The following is a 21,500-nucleotide window of genomic DNA, read 5'->3' on the forward strand; positions in this document are numbered from 1 at the left end:
GCCCGTCTGCACAGTCTCTCTATGTCATACGCTAAGGTGCGGAGGGACTCGCCAGGCAGCCTGATGCGGTGTTTGAATTCATAGCGCAGGGAAACTCCCCAAAGCGCCGTTGCAACGCGTCAACCAGGGTTCAGTACTCGCATCTCTCTCCCAGGCTCAGTAACAGCAGAGAAGCCACTGCCTCATCAGTTACGGATAGGGTTAACTGCAAGGCTTTTTTGTTCCCCGACCAACCAGTGACGTCAGCTACAGTAACAGTTCAAATTGCAACAAAAATGCCTCCCAGCTCCCATGGCCTGAAAACTTTGGCGACTTAATGTGCCGCGGTCTGGGGCGTAGGGCACCGCCATGTTTGTTTACCTCGTCCTGCACAGTGCGAATGTGACGGTGCTCCTAAATTCCCTGGACCTAACACCTACTAACATCCCTGCTGAGATTTTCACAGGCTATTGTCCTCCTGCTTTTGTTGTGCAAACACACCCATTACCTGTGAGGCCTGGCATTTGCATATTTTACTCAGAGTAGCTCAAATCCAAGGCAGGCCAAACCTCTGTGTGTGACATGGAAAGTATGCCATAGCTATGCAAAATATCCCACACACTGACTGACCTGCAAATATGAAAGAAACACATTCACAAAATATATGGAAACACAAGTCTGGTTTATTTATTAAAAAATTGAGTGTTTCAAACTTTGCAGCGTTTACAGACCCAGTGACTATCGTCCCTGCATTTAGCGCAAGTGAGTTTGTAACACTTTGCACAGGTAAACATGCTGGGATTTCTGTTGCAGTTCTCTTGTACCTGGCACTGAGTTGTCCATACAAGTCCTGGCACAGCAGCAGCCTTCCTCTCTGTCTCCATTGCCTTTTGTTGCATAAATCGGCAATGGAGTTCCTTGGCTAGAAGACTCAGAAAGAATCTTCTTTTGCCTTCGCACATGCCTTGTACAGAACGTAGGAATTTGCCACCACCAGGTCCAGCATGTTGTAAAATACAGCTACTGGCCACCTGCGTGTTGCTGCTCTTATGGAATACATGCACGCCATTTGGACCAACACATTTACACCACACTGTAAAAGCAAAGAGAGTCATGAGTGTATGTACCGTTTTACTACCTGATATTGGCCTGTATAGTACATATCAGAAAACATTGTAGTACTGGTGTAAAATTATACACACATTCACATACCTTCATGTGGTTATAGTATGTTATCGTGTTGGGTTTCCTCTTTCTGCCATCACGGATCGCCACATCTTGGTGCAAGGAACTCAGAACACACACAGTCTTGTTTTTTTAGATGCATAGATTGTCAAGGAGACACTGCCACTTCTAAGCATTGATGTGGAGAATTCCTCTTGCTGTGCAGTGTCCCTTGCAAGGAAGTTCACGCTGAACTTTATTCCGTGTGCCCAGTAGTGTTGTTTTGCGCTGAAGCAGTCTGTATGACAGTGCCAGTGAAGTGAAGAAATTGTGCATTGTGACATTTCTCCCGTCATCCAAAAATTGCTCCATCAGATTCATGACCACGTTCTCTGCCTACCTCTCCCTTTTCTGACGACTGGGGTCCTTTCCCAAGGAAGGGGACACGTCGCAGATGTATTTGGTCTCCAAATCCATGGCCATCCAGAACTTGATCCCAAATTTGTCCAGCTTGGATGCGATATACTGCGTGGACAATGAACCTTGGTTGAGAACAGCTGTACATTGTTGGAGTTAGACTCCGCAGAGTCCGTTGATGAGGAAAGAGATGCATACGTGAGGCGAAGGATGGTTGTAAGTCAGCTCTTTTTATTCCTTGCACAGATCGCGATCCGGGAGCCACTCAGATGCACAAACAGTACATACCCGAGGAAGCTCAAACTCTATTGTCTGTGTCTGGCTTATATAGCCTGTCTGGGGCATCAGCAACCCCTTCCCTTGTTAGACCCAGTAGGTCAAGAGTAAGCATAATGTCACAACAACCCTGCAACACACACCTTCTGCTTTTTCTGCTACACCACAATCTAGGGTGAGGCCTCCTCCCCTGCCTGCCTGCAAGTTGGTTCCTATTTTTTAGTGTGGCAAATTTTAGCTTGACCCCCCTTCAACATCTATGTTCATGTGTTCTCCTAGAGTGAAAGAGAGAGATGGAATACCGCTTCTTTCAAAAATGATTTATGACCTAAAGGTCAAAAGGTCATGGGTGAAAAGTTCACTTGGGGGGGGGGGGGGGGGGGTGGGGCTTGGTTGTGGTGGTACGATGTGACGTCATGGGAGTTGGATTTAATTTATTTAATTATTTATTTTAACTTATTATTTTAAATTATTATTATTATTTTTATTATTATTATTTAAAATGATCTATGTATTATTTTAAATGATATTGAGGAGAGTGGTTATGAGTGTGTATTAATTTACTAAGTTATTATTTAAAAAATTATATATTATTTTTTTATATTGAGGAGAGTGCTTACTAGTGTGAGGGGGTTTTTCGTCGGACGCCGCCACCGGGGGCTGAGCGGGTGGGTTACCTGATGGAGCGTGAGCGTACGGTGTGTCTGGTGTTGCGGTACCGTGGTAAGGTCCCGGGCTTTGGAGAATCCGCAACGGACTTAGAACGCTGTGTCTGTTGCGGTACTGCGGTAAGGTCCCCACGGCCTTGGATAATCCGCGGAGAGAGCGATGCCGGTGAGCTGAGAGCCGTGCTGCTGCGCGAGTCTGAGAGAAACTCTGAGAGAATGAGACTCTGGGAGAAAATGATAAAGTTGGAGCAAAGAATGAGAGGAGGAGGCGGAGGGTCTGACGTGCAATAAAACCGCCCGCATAGTTTTCCTCCTTTGGTAAAGAAGGTAGTCCAATAAAAGCGCTTGGCGGTTTTATTGGACGTGTATGTGTTTTTTTCCTCACGCAAGAGTTTGTATTACATCAGCGTAGGTCAAGTGTATGGGGCCGCACTTTTGTACACCCCCGCTAGGTGATCCGCGTGGCCCACACATCAAGTTAGGCACGTTGGCTCCCAGTAAAATTCCGCCTTTCATGTATGACCGTTATGTGCACAAGTACATATATGGGTTAAAAAGAGAAACGAGGCGACGAACATAAAAACCATCCGCAGATATATTTTTTTTTAATTATTAGGTCCAGCGGGGGTTTTCCTCTTTTGGTAAAGAAGGTATCATCATCGACCCCTAGAGCCGCAAGTTTTATAATTGCCTTACCCTATGTGCAACGCTTGCATAGTTTTCCTCTTTTGGTAAAAGAAGGTATCATCGCCTTACCATGCGTGCCACGCCCCCCCACCAACAGTTGGAGAATATAGAGAGCTTTGCGCTGTAGTGGGAACACTAATTTTTTTAAAAATACAGACATGTCCGGCACTCCCGAAATGAAAGATTCAACCTCACCTTCTAAGACTCAGCAGGAGCAGAAGGCTGTTATGCGGCCTCCGGGGGCTCCCAGGAAGATTCGTACGGCATTTAGACGGGTACCTATGATGCGACCGTCGGAAAACCCGAGGGCTACCTGGGAGCTGCCCAACGGGGATAAACTGGTCTGCCTCTTTGACAACGCTGCGGCCGAACTGTGCGTCTTTCAGGTCACCGGAGACGGCCCAGACCCCACGAAAGACGACCCGTATCTGGTGACTTTTTCTGAAACGGAATGGGGAAACTTGAAGACTGTCGTTACCCCGGTGATGGAGGAGAGCACCGACCCCGACTTTCAGGCGGACACTGGTAGAATGGAGATGCACTATAGAGATGCTGCTAAACAACGTAGCACCTTTATGAAGTGGGACGTGACCGGGGAGCTGGACAAGAGAATTCTGAATATATGGCAACGGCCTAAATGCGACTGTTTTGGGCTGAGAATACCGTTTGTGATTTGGATACGGCTGATTGAAGAAAAGTCCGGTTACTTCCAAGAACTGTTTAAGGAGAGTCGGGGGCATAAGGAGATGCAAGAGTTGAAAAAACCTAAGCTGTAAGGATCAGCCCCCATCCCTCACCCCCTCACCCACCGTTGGTATATAAAGTGGACTCCGTTACAACCCCTTTTCACAAACATCATGGCAGCAGCTGCAAATTATAGCACCAAAGTGTTCTCCGACGACGACGAAAGCGGGGACAATGAGGCTCCAGCAGCAACACAGGCCGCTGATCCTGGGGAGCTCCCACCAACACAAGCCTCTGATCCTGGGGAGCTCCCACAAACACAGGCCTCTGATCCTGGGGAGCTCCCTCCAACCCCTCCACCAACACAGGCCTCTGATCCTGGGGAGCTCCCTCCGACCCCTCCATCAACACCGGTCTCTGATCCTGGAGAGGACCCTCCGACGCCTGAGATCTGCACGCTTCTCTCCAGACCCGCTCTGTGCCGAGGAATGCTGAATTGTATAAAAGCCATGATAGTGGGCCTTTTACCCTCAGTCATCAGGAAGCATCAGCAGAAAAACTGCTTCGGCTGCGAGGTCGTTCATCCCAGTCAGAGGCAACACCCTTGTCTGTTTCCTCCAGGCAGAAATTACTTTTACATACACTAGTCTCTGTGACTCTGTGTTGCGTGACCTCTGGACCGACTGGCTGACACCCGCCTTGACCCACGTTCTATCGACCCTGGGCATCCAAGGGGCCGTCGGCAGATTGGAGGGGGCAGTGGAAGCTATCCTGTACGATCTACGTGAAGCCCGCAACGGCATGCTGGAAATCAATCGACTGGAACGAGATCTGTTTGAACAGAACCCCGCGCTTAAGCAGATCCTGGAAGAAGAATTTCTGACTCGTTGGGAGGCCCTAGACTAAAACAAAAGCATCTTGTGATGGGGAACGGTATCGGCGGACCCTTACGGTGGTTTATGTTAAATGTTTTTTTAGAAAAAGTTAGTCCACTGTTGTTGCATGCTATTGATAAAAAAAAGCGATTGTCGGGATAGGGATGATTATGCTTGTTGCTGCTTTCATAGAGTGTTAATTGAGATTTCTCAAGTCGGAGAAAATTATCAGCATGGGGTGGATTTACTTACTCGGCTGATGGCAGAGGGAGAAGGGGAATCCCCTGAAAGTCTCATACGCGCCTGTCTATCTTGTATTCCCGACAATGAATTTGACTGTAATCACATTTTTGTATTTTATGCTTTAATCGTAGACGTAGTTGCCTTTAAATTTCATGATGAGCAGCCTTTCGATGTTAATCAGATGCTTTCTACTCTGCATACATGTATCGTTGAAAAAGCCACTATATCCACCTTACTGCATGTGACATCGCTAATCTACCTCAACAACTGTCACAGGTGTAACTAATTGTATAGCAGCATTTTGAAAAATGTATATCTTTCACAAATTGTATGCCTGCATTTTGAAAATGTATATCTTTCACGAATTGTATGCCTGCATTTTGAAAATGTATCTTTCACGAATTGTATGCCTGCATTTTGAAAATGTATCTTTCACGAACTGTATAACTGCATTTTGAAAAAAAAATATATATATATCCTTCACTAATTGTATGGCGTTGCAATAATAAAAAAAAAAATTTTAAACTTGAATACCGTTGTCTTTTGTAAAGAATAGACAAAAATGTTGAGCAGGGTGGCCGAGTGGTTAAGGCGTTGGATTTAAGATCCAATGGATGTATGTCCGCATGGGTTCGATCCCCACCCCAGCTAAACTCTTTTGTAAAATATGGGTTAAATGAAGAAAAACACACACACAATTTCATTGATGTTCACTCAGTCTGTCAAGAATGACAATAAAAAAAAAGCCCCCCTCCACAGAGAGCTATAAAACGCCGCATCCCCGCTCTCCCCCCACTCAGTCTGTGTGAAAAGCATGTCTGTTGCCAAGACTACAGCTCGCGTCTTGAGCCGTTTGTACTATGACCCCAGCCAGCCGGGGTCATATGGGGGCGTCTCCAGACTACAGAGAGCCGTTCGGCTAGCTACTGGAGAAAGAGTGGGTACTGATGACATCAGAGACTGGCTGTCTATGCAAGACAGTTATACTTTACATAAACCGGTTAAAAAGAATTTCCCCAGGAACAGAGTGTTTGTACCGAGAGCCATGTATCAGTGGCAGGCCGATTTATGCGACATGCAAGGGCTGGCCGAGTACAACGACGGGTTAAAATACCTCCTTACGGTGATTGATGTCTTCTCTAAAAGAGCATACGCGCGTCCTATAAGAAACAAGACTGGGGTAGCTGTAACGGAGGCCTTTGATTCTATTTTAACCGAGGGGGGCGTCCCCCTCAAGCTACAGACGGATGCCGGTAAGGAGTTTTTAAATCGGACTTTTCAGAAACTTTTAAAAACTCATAAAATCACCCATTTCACTACGGCTAGTGAACTTAAAGCTCCCGTCGTAGAGAGATTTAATCGAACGTTAAAAGAGAGGATGTACAGGTACTTTACGGCTAAAAACACTCAGCGATATGTGGACGTGTTGGACGATCTAATAAAGGGGTACAATCAGTCATTTCACAGCGCTATTAAAATGAAACCTTCCGAGGTCATGCCCGATAATGCTCATCTAGTATTTGATAATCTGTACGGTCCTCTGAAAAAAAAAAGCACACGCCCACGTTTTAAGTTTAACATAGGGGACACTGTGAGAGTCTCCAAGCACAGTCAGATATTTGACAAAAAGTACGAGCAGACATTTACGGACGAGTACTTTGTCATATGCGAACATGTACCCAGATCCCCACCGGTGTATAAATTGAGGGACGTGCGCGGTGAAATACTCGAGGGGACATTCTATGAAGCGGAGCTGCAGAAAATCAAAATATCTCCGAGACGCGTGTTCAAGGTCGAGAAGGTTATAGGCTCAAAGACCGACAAAAAGGGGAAAAAGTGGATCTTAGTACATTGGCAGGGTTGGCCCTCGAGGTTAGATTCGTGGATACCGCGGTCGGACTTGATACAGGTTTAATTTTTTAAAAGAAAAGAGGAAGAAAAAAAAATGGAGGATCGCCCCTCTTTTTACCTCACGCTGCCATCAAACTCTTGTCTCTCCATCTTCCCCGATAACCAGAGTTCCAATTACACTGTGATGTTATCGCGACCTATAGAGCTACGGGGGCCTTACGAGGTAGCGCTGGCTGAAATCATGTATTGTTACACGTGGCGAAATGTTACATACCCGGAAAATAGTTTTGAATTGCGGGATACGGAGGTGGAGCCAAAGAGAGAGGCCGATCCTTTAGTGGATCTGCCTTTCCTTTTTCCTCGGAAAATTAAAGTCGGCTATTATGAATCTGTGAAACAGATTGTGACAGAAATCAACGCTACGTTAAAAAAATTAGGTACCGAAGTTTCCTTCTCATACAGCGAGATTACACGAAGGGTTAATATAACGGGAAACCAGAAATACAAGATCCAATTTAAACCTACTCTGGCCTACATGCTGGTCTTTGAGCCGGGTTAGTGGTATAACCTAGGAGTAGGAGCTAGCTGGTCGACCTCACCCTACCCGGTCGTCATTCACGCGGGATTCTACAATATGTACGTCTACTGTAACATCGTGGAACCGCAGCACGTGGGGGAATTTGTAGTCCCGCTTCTCAGAACCGTTAAAATAGACGGTGTGTTCGGCGACGTAGTCACTTTGCCGTTCCACAAGCTGCACTACGTGCCGGTGAACAAGCAGAGCCTACAGAATTTGCATATTGAGATAAAGAACGATCAGAATACTCTGATTAATTTCTCCTACGGAAAAACGATCGTCAAGCTACACTTTCGCCCCGTTTAAAAAAAAAAAAAAGAAAACAAGAGAAAAGCGCAGGTGGTGGTGGGGGGGGGGGAGCATGGCGTACCACAATCCTCAGAGATTTATTACGTATTACACCAGTCAGGCGGGACATGGGCTCCCCGGTTTTGCGGGGAGCCCCGTGATGTACGGGCGTGGGTTGGGCTCCATGCTCAGTAGGGCTTTTAGATTCGTTTTACCCTTTCTTAAGCGTGGGGTCGATATAGCGAAACCTCATTTGAAATCGGCGGTCAAAGGAATAGGTTCGGATCTCGCCAGCCCTGTAGTCAGCGGCCGTTTTACAAACACAGCTGACCCCAAGCAGGAAGGGTCGGGTCTGCTGTTCCTGTCTCGGAGGAGGGGGAGTAGAACGAGAGCCCTTCAGGAAAGTCGTAAAAAAAAAAAAACCTGGCAGAGCCGTCAGGATTCCCAAGTCTCGACCCGCTAAGAGAAACAAGAAACCCCCCGGGGAAATATTTTAAGAGAGAGAGAGAGAAAACGCCTTGTAATCAAGAATGGCTCTAGCTCACCGCCTCTCGGCCGAATGCACCAAATCTGAATTGGATTTGTTTACGGCCCCTATGACGCAATTATCCATAGATCAGACCAATTATGTAGAAATCAACCCATTAAATTCCATTACCGATCAGGATGTTTTGGATTTCCTAATACCGGGGTCGGGCAATTTCTATCTGGACCTCAACTCTACACTGCTATATCTAAGGCTCAGGATCGTTAGGGCCGATGGAGCCCCCCTGGTTGACGCCGACCCCTGTGGTATTATACAGTACCCGCTAAACTGCATATTCTCCAAGCTGGATGTGAGTCTGAACGACGTCCTGATCAGTTCTTCGTCGACCACGCACCCCTATAGGTCATTCATAGAGACCCTGCTCAATTTTTCTACGGATACGCTAGAGAGTCAGTTTTCGGCAGGGCTCTGGTACAAAGACGTCGGAGTCGACTTGGATAGCGTGGACGTCTCCGCGCAGGGCCCTAACGTGGGGTTGCAGAAGCGAGCCGCCTTCTGTAGAAACTCTCGGGAATTTTCTCTGATGGGCCCTATACACGCTGATATTTTTTTCAGCGAACGAATGCTGTTAAACAACGTGGATATACGCTTAAAGTTTGTAAAGGCTAAAAGCGACTTTAGTCTCATGTGTAGAAATGACACCGATTATGAGCTGAAAATACTGAGGGCCAGCCTGTTTGTGAAAAAAGTGGAGGTCTCCCCGGCGGTGTCACTGGGTCACTCGGCCGCTCTCATGAAAGCAAACGCCCTGTACCCTATAAGCAGGGTAGTCGTTAAAAATTATACGCTCCCCGCGCAATCGCGGGTCTGCCCGCAGGACAACCTCTTCCTGGGCAACTTACCACGCTACATCGTTTTGGGGATCGTGGACCACGCCGCGTTCGTGGGCACGCGAAACAGAAACCCGTTCAGGTTTCAGCATTGTGACCTGGAATTTCTGAGCATCTCCGTCAATGGCTGTCACATACCCAGCAAACCGTTCCAGCCCGATTTTAACGCAAGCAAGTCGGTCAGAGAGTTTTACAACCTTTTCCTGGCTACAAACAGGCATTTAAGGGATTCGCCCTTATGCATTAACCGCGAGGATTTTGAAAACGGATACTCGTTATTTGCTCTCAATCTCTCCCGAGACGACGAGCTGGACGGCGGTGCCCTGTCACCCGTCGTCAGCGGCACGTGCCGTCTGGATTTAAGGTTCAGAGCCCCGCTACCTCGAACCATGAGTCTCATCGTCTACGCCTGCTTCGACAGCGTGATTGAAGTAAACGCCAAGAGACAGGTTTTAGTGGACTTTTAATCATCGTCACCATCATGAACACTCACCAGCTGGAATGCCTTTTACGGTCCCTGGTGGGGGAAGCTTTTGGAGGCGTGTGGCCTAGCGATTTATTACCCACCCGGATAGAGACCAGGCCCACTTTTCTGGTCGTAAACACACACGACCAGAATAGAGAGGGTGAACACTGGGTCGGGATAATTTTGGAGCCCCAAGAGGGCAAAGCCTCCTTCTTTGATTCTTACAGTTATCCCCCAGATTCCCCTTACTACCCAAAGAGTTTTATGCGCTTCTTGGGGAGGCACGCTACCGAAATAAGGTATAACACGCGTCAAGTTCAATACGACTTTTCTTCCACGTGCGGGGCCCACGTCGCCTTTTTCTTCTACCACCGCTTCAAGGGACTTTCATTTCAAGAGACTATGATGTTGTACTCTGACGACTTGAGGAAAAACGACGCTCTAGTATCCGAGTTTATCAAGAAATATTACAAGTGTATTAGCCGTGTTAACGCCGATAAACTTTCAAAGCCGCAAAATGTATGTTCCTTAAAACTATTTAAAGATTGTTATGGTTGTTAGATTAATGTTGGGGTAAAAAAAAATTAAAAATAGTTATGGTTGTTAGATTAATGTTGGGGTAAAAAATTTTTTTATGTTGTTAGATTAATGTTGGGGTAAAATAAAAAAAAAATGTTAGATTAATGTTGGGGAAAAAATAAAAACGTGACACCTTTTATTCAATAAATTTATAATTTTATTAACCAGCGCGTTACAGGCGTTTTAATTTTTTTCCACACGTATATAAAACACTTAATCGCTGTAATCTATCCACGGAGCATAAGGAGTACCCTTTATAGGCCATAAACGATATTCGGGGGAGGAATCGCGCAGCGTGTGAGGGGTTCCCACGAGCGGGGGTGGCGAGTCGTCCGCAATACGTTTTCTACGTCTCCCGAGCTTCTGTTTCACAGGAGGGGAGGAGGGTGGCGGGGGACCCCTTCCGCCGTAATCTTTAAGATGGCTTAGGGCTTTCCTAGCTTGGATGTTACCCACGGTCGTGAGGGGTATGTTTAATTCGGATATCACGTTTAAAAAGGGTTCCCAGCCTTTAGGATATTCGACGGTCTGGGATTTAGGCTCCGATAAAGTTTTCATCAAATCTAAAATATGGGAACCTTTAATGGGTCTATCTCTGATGATGAGTTCACCCGACTGGGTCCAACGTACCGCCCCGTCGGAATCCAGCATTTTCTGCATGATGTACCCCACGTTCTTTCTAGCCCTGGGCACCACTTGCTGGACAACTTCCTGTACAGATTTGTCCCTAGTCGCGCCGCCGCTGTCAGGCCGTCTCCCCTCCTCCTCGTCCGTTTTTTCTTTCCGCTCGTTAAGGACAATTTCTCGCCCCTGATTTTCCTCTTTTCGGACTAGATTCAGATACCTCTGTAGCAATTGATTGTGTCTCTTTACTTTTTCATGCAAATTCATACCCGGCTGATTTATTAAACCGTGCATCTGGTTTTCAAGTTCACCCAGGGCCGATTCGCCGATGGTATGCGGGGTCACCCTCTGGGTCAGCGTACGGAGTTGTTGGGGGCTCAGCATAAACATTTTTTTCACGTCGCTCATGGTGGAAAAAGCTAATTAGCCGTCTTACCAGCAAACAGGCTTGTGATGAATGGCAGAGCCACTGATAAGAGCGGCAATAAGAATCCTCCTCTTTGAAAGCACTGCCTTGCGTTTCCTAGCGACGCTGTTTTTCTTACAGGCGAAAAGTTTAATCAGTCTTTTCTGTTTCTTCAGCTTGTTAAATTGAGCTACGGTTAAAGGTATACGGCCTCTTATGAGATTGAGACAGATTTCGGAGAGAGCCAAAATTATGTCATTAGATGGGTCAGCCGTAAGAATCTTTTTACGTTTCACCCCCCTCGTCCTCTGTAAAACTTTAAGGGTCGGCAGGTGTTTCCTGAGATGTTCGGACATAGCTTAGTAGTAGTGATAAATCAATGGCTCGCCGGTAGAAAGACGACGGGTAGCGACCCCGGTAATAATCCGGTCCTGAGTCGGAACTCTTCTGGGCACGTGGCTCTCAAATCGACCAATAAATAACCGTGCGGTGGCCCTGTGGCCTCTTGATAAGCGTCTAGAAAAAACTTTTTCTGCCAAGGAAACATTTGCTGAGCTAAAACTTTGATTTGCATTCTGTCTCGCACATTCTTAAACAGACAATAATAAGTAGTATTTAGGGCTATAGTCCTGCTGTACTTGCCCTGGTGAAATACGTTCTGCACCAGGTAGATGACTGAGATTTGACGGTGATGTCTGAACCTCGTGAAAGCTTCTGCCACGAGTTTGTTTTCGGACGCGCTGTCCATCAAATCATCGATGATTATCAAGGAGCCTGAGGGGAAGCGTTCCTCGTCCTCCCAGCTTTTAGGAAGCCCTTGTATAAATTCAATTTCGGTGATCCGATCGCGCAGTTCATCATAAAGCGGCTGATGGGAAGCGAAACACCACACAATTTTTTTAACGGTGCCCCCTATGAAACAGTGACTCTGATTTAAAAGCATTTCTTTAGTGAAATAGGTTTTCCCCGAAGAACTCGCCCCTGCGATTATAGCCGTAAACGGCAATTCTAAACGGTGATCAAAGTCGACCTCTCTCACGCCGCTACCCATCATCTTGCAAAAAAAACACTGATGAAATGGGAAATACTGCCCTAATCTTTTAAATCTTTCCGCGCGCAGACACAGACACACACACGCGCACACACACGTGCAAAACTGGTGCTCCAGGGGTGTCAGCTTTCACAGACACAGAGTGCGTGGGTAAGTTTTTTATAAAAACTCTTGTGATAAATGTACAAAACATTTCAGTACACAAGTTTGAAAAATAAAACACACAAGTTACATTTTAAAACAAATGAACATCTTACTTTGATTTTAAAAAACTTTTCATTTTAAAAAACATCTTTGGAAAAAACTTTTAAAAGACGCGCAGTTTCACATTTCAGTAACCAAAAGGCAGAGTTTCCCTGCTAGTCAGCAATCTGCGTTTGTCGTAGACGACCCTGACCTTTTTATCTAGAGGCCTATTAAACAGGCAAAAACTTTTCATGTCGCGTTCGATTTTGTTGTAGTGCGTCATTATAGTGGGGTTATTCCTACAGCCTCCGATGTAGTTTTCAATCAATCCGATCATACTGTCAAAGTTTACCTTTTGACAGGTTTCGTAATTTAGAGTTATACCCTTACATTTCATTTGTGTTTTCCCGTTGTTGAGTCGGTAACAGTAACTTTTTGGTCCCAGCGGACCCCAAGAAACAATGTATTCGTCGGGGGCTAATTCGGACGTCAGCTCGCCCAGATAATTGCCTAAGGTCGGTTCATATTCACCAGGCCTGCTTATGTACACGATGCTGTCAGTGTCGTGATACAGCACCCTCCGCCCCAATTTTTCAAGTTCTTTGTAAAGCGTCAACCGGCCCCACACGGTAGTTTGACACGCTATGAATATGTTAGTCTTTCTCGGCGGCACTTTGTAGGAAGACTTGTAACGCCAGCGGATGAGGGCGACCTCGTCGTTGACAAACGCGAAGCTGGAAATCTCGTACAGGTCCGAGCAGAAAAAATTTAAAAACTCCCCCGGGTCAGACACTATACATGTCTGGAGCATGTTGCTCCTCTGTGCCAGTTTACCCCACAGGGAGTTAAGCAGAAGTTTGGACACCTGCCTCTTCCCCTCGTTAGACACTATCTTATCGGGCTCCAATTCGATCCCCTCACGCTCGAGATAGTTGTTTATATACTCGCTGCGACCCTCGTCATCGGTCGCGTCGTCGGGGTAGCCCGAAGCCTGCTGCTTCACTTTGAGAAAGGTTTTAATGTAATCTCTAAACAGCTTGCCGCTGGTCTGGGGAAAATGCCATACTTCGTGCACCTTCACGACCGAATAGCCCCTGTCTAAAGCCAGATTGAGCTCCGCGGAGATCCAGACGCCTGTCAGCTCCCGCTCTGCGTCGGAATGCCCGCACGCCCCCTCCTGTCTGTTCTCGATCGCGCACGTCCTGCAGAGGGTAAACATGAGTTTCCCATTTGACAGTCTGCTGGGTAGGACGGGGAAAAACAGCTCGCGCGGGGTGTTCACCGTCGCTTTGATCAGGCCAAAGTATTCATTCAGAGGCTTAAAATTTGAATGAATGATTTCTGGGTGCCCCACGGGGAATTCACATTTAGCCAGAATATACGGGTACAGCGACGTGAAATCCACGTAGCGGACGCGCTCTTGCCCTGTGACGTCGTAACGTAGGCGAATCGCCGACGTCCGACCCCCAAACAGCGCATCTCGCTGCCGTAGGGGCTCAGGGGTCTCAAAGTCTGACAGGAAATGCTGTACTTGTGGGTCGTGAGTTTTAGCGTGAGCCCATTCGTGTTCCCTGATGGATTCTACGTTCATATTAAACTCTTGGCGCAACACCTCGAGTTTTTCCCTTGTTTTAACGTACAGGGCACCGAAGCTCTCGCGAGTCAGGGGGCAGATATCGTGTTCGTTGTTGCAGGTAGGACAGCCGTAAAACTGGCAGCCTAGAAACTCAAAAGCCCATTTCTCTCCCTCTATCTCAGCGTATCCGTCTAGGTGAAAGCGCCCCACGCGCACTTCACCCCCGAGCAGCGCGTGTCGTATTTCGATGCCGCGCGTGCACCTGATGAATTCCAGCCATTGGATCGACACGGTCGAATAACTTTTGTACTGCCTCCTGTAATCCCATACATCCGGGATCGCGATCGTATCTCTGGGCAGGAACTTTGTCCTGTAAACCAGCAACGCCGCCGAAGCGATGGTGGCCGTGGAGAAGGGATCGCAACCTGTGAGCGTTTTAAACTCCCGCAGAAAGCGCAAGCAGCCCTCTCTCAGAATCTCCACGTCGTTTTTACAGTAAGCGATCATCTCTTTGTGAAAATTAAAGGTCTGGTGCTTTACACCGTCGTACCATTGATAAAACTTGTCGCGTTCTTTGGTGGGCATTTGATCGGGCCCAAATTGATCGGGAGGTGGGTAGGGCCCCACGAAACTAAAGTTTTCCATGTCTGTGAAATGATGCAGAAAATAGCCTTTTCGTATCTGAGTGAAGCATCCCATCGCATTCGGGATTTTTCTCAACGGCATGCTTAGAAAGGAGTGACTGTCGATGTACCTTTGCTGAAACACGCTGTCCAGGATGAGGATGATTTTATTACCCTGCGATACCACACGTGGTTCCATGCCTTCCTTCACCATCGCGTTCAGTATGATGTAATTATCGAATGCCTTTCCGTAGTGACTAATGAAACAGACGCCTCTATAGAAGGGCACCCTGAAATGTCTGAGAAACTGTAGCGCGCAGTCGGGCCCCTCGGCGGTCATTGTCTCATTCTGATCGGAGATGGCGCACATGTAAACCGGGATATGGGTACCCGACCTCTGAGATGTTTCAAAGTCAAAAAACACATATTCTGGGGGCTTTTTACTCCCCTCACCCCCTTTTGGAGGCCCATTCCCCTCTGTTAGGTTTCTCTCGGGTGGATTTAGATAGCAGAGATGGGGGGTGGATATGTCTGATTCGGCTGTGTGGAGTTTAGCGTCGCAGATATTACATTTTACTGCTGTACACGAGTGCGGTTTTGGGTTCTCGGGACTGAGGTAGTATCTGAGCCCGCAAGCTTTGCATTTTCTGAACCTGTCACAGGGGCTAGCAAGCTCTCCCCTAACTGGGCAGACCCTCGGCCTACGGTGATGCTCAAAGCACGTGTCATTTAAACATCTGAAATTACAGCGCTCACACAGTATCGGCGATGTGCTTTCAGCTTCTCTGCAATTAGTCTGACAGACGCTACAGAATTTTTCGCACCGATGAGATTGAGGCGAATTGTACCCTTTGAAACAGCTCGTGCAAACGTAGCCCACGCCTAAGAACCCCTTTACACTTTTAATGCCGTAAAAATGCTGATTGTGTAAAAAGAAATACACCACCCGTCTACCGTCGGTAGGTTTGGGTGTCTGGTAAATTTGGAGATTGTTTGAATAAGGTTGTTGATAATACACCACTGCTTTGCAATCAATGATTTTCTCGAAATGTCATTCAAAGCGACTGCGTGGTTGGGGGTGAATCCCGCTTTCTCCTGTAACTCCAGGCCGAGCTTTTCACCCTCGGCGTCAGCCAAGTTTTCGTGCAGCAGATGCGCCAAGTTTATGGCGAAACACGCTCTGCTGCTACCGTTTTTAATGATAAACATGTGTTTGGCTTTTTTAGAAATTATTTCTGAAGCTAACATGGTCTGTAGTTTACGTTTGTTCCCACCGCCGCGTGGGATATTTATTACGTCTACGATTACTTCTAGGTTGGAATCGTTTAAAATCTCTTGATTAGACTGCACCAGGCGATCCAGCAGCTGCTGCAAGTTTGTCAGCTCCCCCTCCCCATACCGTACAATTTGCGACAGCTCGTCGTTTAAAAAGTCAGCGCGCAGGGTGACCTGTATATAAGCTCCCCATGCGGCGTAAGGTATCGCCTCATTCACAATATTTTGAAACCCCTCGATTACATTTTCGTAGTACTCGCGGAAATTGCCTTCATTTCTAGGTCGTGGGATATTTAGAATACGCCTAATCTGTACATTATTGAATCTGCGCCGATGAACGACCCCGTCAGGCTGGGGATCCACGTCACCGACCCCGTCAGGCTGGGGATCCACGTCACCGACCCTGTCAGGCTGGGGATCCACGTCACCGACCCCGTCAGGCTGAGGGTCCACGTCACCGACAACACCGCCACCTTCCTGTTCAACATTTTCAAGTTTTCCCAGCCCCAATTCATTTTCAATCTCCTCAGCATCGAGAAGAAATTCCGCCTCCCACAATTCAGAATCCGGGGGTGACCATACGACCTCGTCGATGGGGGGGAGCCCCGCTTCTGTTTCAGAGCCCCTTTCATTTAACATACTTCTCAATGTCTCTAGGGATGGAAGAAAACAGGGCTCTTGGGCCACTGTTTCATCAGACGCCGCGGGTGGCGAGTCGTGTTGAGCAGAGTAATCTGCATCGTTTTCATTATTAGCGTTGTTGATAATGTCTATTTCATTTAATAAGGCTTCGGGTATAGCCGGTGTTGGTGTGTCTCCACCCCTTTCATTTAACATACTTCTTAATGTCTCTAGGGATGGAAGAAAACAGGGCTCTTGGACCACTGTTTCATCAGACGCCGCGGGTGGGGAGTCGTGTTGAGCAGAGTAATCCGCATCATTTTCATTATTAGCGTTGTTGATAATGTCTATTTCATTTAATAAGGCTTCGGATATAGCCGGTGGTGGTGTTGCTCCGTCCATACCTGCTGATTCAGGTCTCTTGTAGATTTTCGGTCAGCGCAGTCTCTCTTGTACATAGAAAAAAAAGAGAATACCTATTATTAGAATGTTATTTTTTAATTGAATAGCCTTTATATCACACGAATAAAAGAAACAATATACTCACCGGGTAAGGCCTGGATGAAACTTGTGGCTCTTTGGCTGGCACGTAGGGTAAGGTATTGATGAAACTTGCGCCTCTAGGGCTCGATGATGATAAAACCGCTTGGCGGTTTTCTTGGACTACCTTCTTTTACCAAGAGAGGAAAACTATGCAAGCGTTGCACATAGGGTAAGACAATTATGAAACCTGCGGCTCTAGGGGTCGATGATGATACCTTCTTTACCAAAAGAGGAAAACCCCCGCTGAACCTAATAATAAAAAAAATATATATCTGCGGATGGTTTTTATGTTCGTCGCCTCGTTTCTCTTTTTAACCCATATATGTACTTGTGCACATAACGGTCATACATGAAAGGCAGAATTTTACTGGGAGCCAACGTGCCTAACTTGATGTGTGGGCCACGCGGATCACCTAGCGGGGGTGTACAAAAGTGCGGCCCCATACACTTGACCTACGCTGATGTAATACAAACTCTTGCGTGAGGAAAAAAACACATACACGTCCAATAAAACCGCCAAGCGCTTTTATTGCACTACCTTCTTTACCAAAGGAGGAAAACTATGCGGGCGGTTTTATTGCACGTCAGACCCTCCGCCTCCTCCTCTCATTCTTTGCTCCAACTTTATCATTTTCTCCCAGAGTCTCATTCTCTCAGAGTTTCTCTCAGACTCGCGCAGCAGCACGGCTCTCAGCTCTCCGGCAACAGACTCACGCAGCAGCACGGCTCTCAGCTCTCTGGCATCGCTCTCTCCGCGGATTATCCAAGGCCGTGGGGACCTTACCGCAGTACCGCAACAGACACAGCGTTCTAAGTCCTTTGCGGATTCTCCAAAGCCCGGGACCTTACCACGGTACCGCAACACCAGACACACCGTACGCTCACGCTCCATCAGGTAACCCACCCGCTCAGCCCCCGGCGGCAGCGTCCGACCAAAAAACCCCCCCACACTAGTAAGCACTCTCCTCAATATAAAAAAATATATAATTTTTAAAATAATAACTTGGTAAATTAATACACACTCATAACCACTCTCCTCAATATCATTTAAAATAATACATAAATAATTAAAAATAATAATAAGTTAAAATAATAATAATTTAAAATAATAATAAGTTAAAATAATAATAATAATTTAAAATAATAATTTAAAATAAAGAATTTAAAATAAATAATTAAATAAATTATTAAATCCAACTCCCGTGACGTCACATCGTACCACCACAACCAAGCCCCCCAAGTGAACTTTTCACCCGTGACCTTTAGGTCATAAATCATTTTTGAAAGAAGGGGTATTCCATCTCTCTCTCTGAGGAAGTAAGAACTAGTTTAGAAAAGAACTAGACTCATTTGATTAATTTGTTTGTAGTTTAAACTCTGAGCATGAATGATTCACTGTGAAGACCAGCTATCAATAATTTTGCTATGAAATCATGTTTCTAAAATGATAAGATTCTAGATGTAATCAAAATATTTATTCCTGGTAAGAGCAGGACAAAAGCAGCATCAAACTGTTTTCCTTATTACAGACAAGAAATAGAGAGAAAATGTATCAGTGCACAAACAGTTTATTTTTATCAAAGATAGATTGGATGATTTTTAAACATTTAAAACCCAGAAAAAGGGAGGCAGTGAGGTTATGGAGAGTCAGGAAGTGAGTGTCAGTCTCCACAGATCTGAGGTCAGCGATACACACTTAAGGCTCCTCTGATGCTCCTCTTCATCCTATTCTTCACTGATGGGCCTCCAGGTGAGGATCACTTACTCTGGGACAGGCTCTCACTCTCTCTCACTCCACCATTCAGCGTAGTTAAGATGAAGATACATTTTGCACAATATACTTACTACATCTGTATTTTTATATTCATATTGTTCCCTGAAGTTTTATCACTTCCTGATAATAGTCTGTGGCGGTAGCATGTTGACTGACTGATTTTAGAATTGATTGCAGTCTTCCTTGTGTCCACTATGTGGCAGCAGTGTACAGGAAATATCTTATTCTGTCACAGCTGCTGGTGTGTGTATAAATTCACATACTCTGATAGTAAGTAATTCTGCCTCCAACTGTTTGTCAGGGATCTGGGCAGGAATGAATTACATAACGACTGTATATACAACAGAGATGGGCTCCTGGGAGAACTTTGCCAGAAGTTGAAACACGACTTTAAGAATGACACTGATCCAGAAGTGGATAGTTTAGGTCAAGAGAGTAAAAATCCAGTCCTGGATTTTGTTTCAAACAACTAGTTGTGTAAAGTGCCACAGACACAGAGTACTCAGCTGGTTGGTTGACACTAAATCTTGGTCTGGATTTTTACTTTCTGGACCTGAACTATCCACTGCTGCACTGACCCCCACCTTCTTCTTTTTTTACCCTTTGTCCTGTCCGGCAGCTTTAGCAGAATCGAGGTCTGAATGCATTGCTCTGCCAAACATGTTTGCTTTACCATGAGGGGCTCTATAAACTCTGTATAGACTCCTCATGTTAATCGATTTCTTTATTTTATTTTATTTTATTTTATTTATTTATTTTATTTTTAACAGATACACAATTTTTCAGTGGGTGAGCTGGCCGAAGAGGAGGGACAGATTAGGAGGGAAAAAAGAAGGAAAAAGAAAAATGGAGTAAGTGAGAAACATGTCAAGAGTGGATAAATTCAGAAATGTGAATTTATCCAGAAATGGGAGGACCAGGACGTACGCAGCTCCCAAAGGGCATGAAAGAGCCGGGCCCCACGTCCCAATAACAGCCATGCCTCCACTCCAGCCGGGGGAGGAGGGAGGTCCCAGACGCAGCCCCCGCAGCCAAAAGGGCATGAGCCCCAAAGAACCAGCGGTGGGTTCCCAAATGTGAGGGCGCGGCCATTCCCGTATGAGCTAAGGCCAGGGCCCCTAGGACCCCAGGCGGCCGGGGGCCGACCAGGCCCCAGTAGAGAGCCCCACCCACGCCGGAGAGAACCGAGCCCCCCCCGGGCCACCAGCCAGAGGAAAGGGGCCAGCAACCATGCCCAGGAGACCAACCGCACCCAGGACGGAGCAGCAAGCACGGACCCAGGCCGCCACCATCCACACAGACACCCCACAAACACACCTCGCAGCCATGCACATACACCATACACACATCCCCACAACATACACGGACACCCACACACAGAGACAAAAAGACATAGGCCCATTCATTCCGGACTGCCCTCCGACGTGCGGGAGAATGCAACCAGCCGTGACCCCAGGGCGCCACCAGCCGAGCGACCACCCAAGCGCCCCCCCCACACCCCCTGCAGGAAGCAGGGAAGTAGGAAGACCCTCCCACTCTCCTCCCCCATGCACCTGTGTGAAAGGTAGAGTGTTGGAGGCGTGTGGTGATGTATGAGACTGTATGTATGAGACTGTATGTAGTGTAGTGGTGAGTATGACAGTTGAGAAACTAAGATGAATTTAAAATTGACGGGGAAAGCGTAGAGGAGAGCTGCTTGTGAACAGCTCTCCTCCACATCTCCTCCCCATCAAGACCCTCAATGTATATGATGTGAGTAAAATTTGGGGGTGGCAGCAGCACAGAGGCGAGTGATACCACCCGCCTCTGAGTAGTGCCCCCGCCCCCCAAGGCCCCGTGTGTATACTGGTATGTGATGACTAAAGTGCAATTAAAACAGGGGGAGGCAGAAGGCCGCGCAACAGAGTGAGTAAGGGCACGTAAATGGCCCTTTCCACCGTAGTATGCACGGCATACGCCCCCCCCCCCAGAGGTCCTACATGTGTGCGTGGCATGTTGTGAATGAGGGGGAAGAGGGGCTAGGATTCATAAGGCCAGGGGGCAGATTATTCAACCCCTGGAAAAAGAGAGCCAGCTAACCAGCTGCCTTAGTAGGCACCCCAGCCCAGGAAGGAGCGGACCCGGGGCCTCCAGGGCACCGGCAGCACCAAAACCCACCCCCCTCCCCCACCCTCGGCGGCACCCCGGGGGAAGCACAGGCCACCCCGGCGCAGGGAGGCACCCACCGAAGAGATGGCCAGGCCCCGGGCGCCACAGCCTCGGACCCCGTACCGAGGCCTGCACCAAAGAGGTCAACCGCCCCTCCCAGGGCCAGCCCCTGCCACCACCAGCACTCCAGACACCACGCCCCATGACCACCAGTTAGCACCCGCCCAAGCTCCCCCCCACTACCCCCAGCCAGGGCAAACACCCAGACATCATAAAACGGCAGCCATCCCAAGAAGCCACTAGACGCCCATTGCTCGAGGGCCCAACCCCGCCATCCGCCAGGATCCCGAGGAGACGAGACCACAGCCGACCACCCCCCCATATAATGGAATTGGCCAGAGTGGACCAGAGAGAATCCAGTTCACATAATTGTTTATTTTGGATGGGAGCAGATATTCTCTCCATACTTAAGTGGTCTAACAGTAAATTTCTATGCTGAGTAATACATAAATTATTTTTTGATTTCCTGTTCATGAAGATAG

General features: G+C 47.2%; 1 protein-coding gene and 1 non-coding gene across 2 annotated transcripts in view; one reads left to right on the forward strand and one right to left on the reverse strand.

Moving 5' to 3' along the window:
* LOC125717169 (protein NYNRIN-like) overlaps window positions 1-21,500 on the reverse strand; it is a 143,398-nt gene that overhangs the window by 17,132 nt on the left and 104,766 nt on the right. The gene's annotated exons all lie outside the window — the stretch shown is intronic.
* trnal-uaa (transfer RNA leucine (anticodon UAA)) lies at window positions 5,562-5,644 on the forward strand. The gene has a single exon. It is a non-coding gene; the product is annotated as a tRNA-Leu (tRNA).

Source organism: Brienomyrus brachyistius, chromosome 21 (genome assembly GCF_023856365.1).
Source record: "Brienomyrus brachyistius isolate T26 chromosome 21, BBRACH_0.4, whole genome shotgun sequence".
Classification (NCBI taxonomy): domain Eukaryota; kingdom Metazoa; phylum Chordata; class Actinopteri; order Osteoglossiformes; family Mormyridae; genus Brienomyrus; species Brienomyrus brachyistius.